This window comes from Ambystoma mexicanum, chromosome 4p (assembly GCF_040938575.1).
Source record: "Ambystoma mexicanum isolate Mex_15411 chromosome 4p, UKY_AmexF1_1, whole genome shotgun sequence".
In the NCBI taxonomy this organism is placed as follows: Eukaryota; Metazoa; Chordata; class Amphibia; order Caudata; family Ambystomatidae; genus Ambystoma; species Ambystoma mexicanum.
The window spans coordinates 38,987,477-38,989,976 of record NC_090927.1 but is presented as its reverse complement, the minus strand read 5'-3'; the positions used below and the strand labels follow the sequence as shown (position 1 = coordinate 38,989,976).

General features: G+C 45.1%; 3 non-coding genes across 3 annotated transcripts; all 3 read left to right on the top strand.

The window, feature by feature from the left end:
• Window positions 1-1,566: 1,566 nt before the first annotated feature.
• TRNAM-CAU (transfer RNA methionine (anticodon CAU)) lies at window positions 1,567-1,639 on the top strand. Its single transcript has one exon. It is a non-coding gene; the product is annotated as a tRNA-Met (tRNA).
• Window positions 1,640-1,903: 264 nt separating this feature from the next.
• TRNAM-CAU (transfer RNA methionine (anticodon CAU)) lies at window positions 1,904-1,976 on the top strand. Its single transcript has one exon. It is a non-coding gene; the product is annotated as a tRNA-Met (tRNA).
• A 267-nt stretch (window positions 1,977-2,243) lies between these two features.
• On the top strand, window positions 2,244-2,316 carry TRNAM-CAU (transfer RNA methionine (anticodon CAU)). Its single transcript has one exon. It is a non-coding gene; the product is annotated as a tRNA-Met (tRNA).
• The last annotated feature ends 184 nt before the right edge of the window (window positions 2,317-2,500 follow it).

The following is a 2,500-nucleotide window of genomic DNA, read 5'->3' as shown; positions in this document are numbered from 1 at the left end:
CTGTAAAGGAAAGAAAAAGGTAAGTGGGGCCAACCAGTGGGGAAAAGAGGGGTCAGTTCAAACAAACAGGTTCTTTCGAATAGAGGTGGGGCAGTTTAAAATGATAAGGTTGCTGGTTGGGATAGCATGGGCGCATACTGATAGAGCCAACGTAGGTCTTTGAGCAAAGATTCAGGAAATAAGGATGGTACATTTTATGGTGTTAGATGCAGTGGGGCAGGTTTACATGAGGGCAGTTTCAGAGAATGAGCAAGTATTTCAAAATGTATTTTCTGGCTGTGTGAGGGACTTGAGAGGTCTTCAAGCAGACCCTTGGAGTATGTTTAAAGTCTCTCACAAAATAAACTCTAGAAAAGACAGGTGGGGCACCCAAGCCTAGCGGCCAAATAGTGAGGCGACTGCATGAAAGGCAAATGCGAAAAGAGGCAAAGAGGGGTAGCACAAGGGGATGCAGCCAATTTCGACACTTCTGTTTCTGGTGATTGTCTTGCCCCTGTGCCCACGAAAGGCTCTGGGGAACGCAGGCACAGTTGCGGCTCAGGCATGGACAGTCTGCAAGGCCCTCCTTCGGCATAATAAAAGTGCCCTTGTGAGCCTGGCTGTGTTTAAATCACACAGCAGGGAATGCAGCTTTCAACTTTCCCTCACTGGCCACGAACGGCCACGAACGGCCAGGTTCTATAGACCAAAAAGCTAGGAGGAACCCTGGCCACTTTTAAATGAGGGTGGGTTTTGAACTACAGTTCCTTCAGGAGCAAAGCCTGGATTGGCCTTCCTGGATGTTCCTGTGGCCCGCTGGATGCTTTAATGGGCTGGATAAAGCGTTCTGGAGGATGGAATCCTCTTGGGTTCAGTCTGGGAACTTCTGGGAGTTCATCTGCATAACCCAGCCCCGTCCACCCTTCTTGACCTGGCCGGCAGTTACCTTGCTCTGTTACTAGAGGGCGCGTTTGGACTCTCTTCATGAACCGTGTGCCTCACAGGTGTGATAATGATGTAGTTTGGGGTTTGTTTTTGTGGCATGCTACCTGTCACCAGCCGCAAGCAGATCAGCATGAGATCTGATGTCAAATAACAGCATAACAAACTGTGACATAATACAAACCTGACATAAGCGATGTAAGCAGCGAGTATAACGAAACCGGCTGAACGCACACAAGAAAACTAAATGATGGAAGTGGAAACACATAATTAATCATGCATATATATATAGGAAAGGAGCAAAACTCTCTGCAAATGGGAAAAAAAGCGACCTGCTTACAAAAGGGACTTTGGGGGAGGAGAATTAAAAACTGGTAAGAAAAAAGGGCTGAAAAGAGTTAGGTATATATCCAGCGAGGGAGGGGTTGGAAGTTTGTGGCATCTTACCTGTTTTGGAGCATATCAAAATAACTAGCTCAAAATTCAAGCATCGAAGGATGGGACTCTTGATTGATGAATGGAAGACATCTGAAGTACAAAACACTATACATTCAAGTGAAGCTTTTCAGATGGATCGTATTCTCTCTGGAGTTTTGAGTGTGGAGTTGTGTCACATAATCTTCATCAACAAATCATAAAATCGCAGCCTTCTTAGCGCAGTAGGCAGCGCGTCAGTCTCATAATCTGAAGGTCCTGAGTTCGAGCCTCAGAGAGGGCACAAGTGTTTTTTGTTTCAGCAAATTCAATTGGACATATCCTTTCTAAACATGAAGAGGAGCATGATGTTCAGTAGACCGCAACGCGGTCCTTGTGAATCACAGGATTGGATTCTTTACTGACGCAGAAAAGAAATATGATCGCAAAATACCATAGAACCAATGGGGCTAGCTGCATTTTATTTTAATATTTCTATCTGGACTGTGTGAGTAGCGTTGTCTCAGATCTGGTCCTCCACCAAGTTCTCCAAAAATACTCCAGCAGAGCCTTCTTAGCGCAGTAGGCAGCGCGTCAGTCTCATAATCTGAAGGTCCTGAGTTCGAGCCTCAGAGAGGGCACAAGTGTTTTTTGTGTTTCAGCAAATTCAATTGGACATATCCTTTCTAAACATGAAGAGGAGCATGATGTTCAGTAGACCGCAACGCGGTCCTTGTGAATCACAGGATTGGATTCTTTACTGACGCAGAAAAGAAATATGATTGCCAAATACCAAAGAACCAATTGGGGCTAGCTGCGTTTTATTTGAATATTTCTATCTGGACTTTGTGAGTAGCGTGGTCTCAAATCATGCTCTCCACCAGGTTATCCAAAGAGCCTCCAACGGAGCCTTCTTAGCGCAGTAGGCAGCGCGTCAGTCTCATAATCTGAAGGTCCTGAGTTCGAGCCTCAGAGAGGGCACAAGTGTTTTTTGTTTCAGCAAATTCAATTGGACATATCCTTTCTAAACATGAAGAGTAGCATGATGTTCAGTAGACCGCAACGCGGTCCTTGTGAATCAGAGGATTGGATTCTTTACTGACGCAGAAAAGAAATATGATCGCAAAATACCATAGAACCAATGGGGCTAGCTGCATTTTATTTT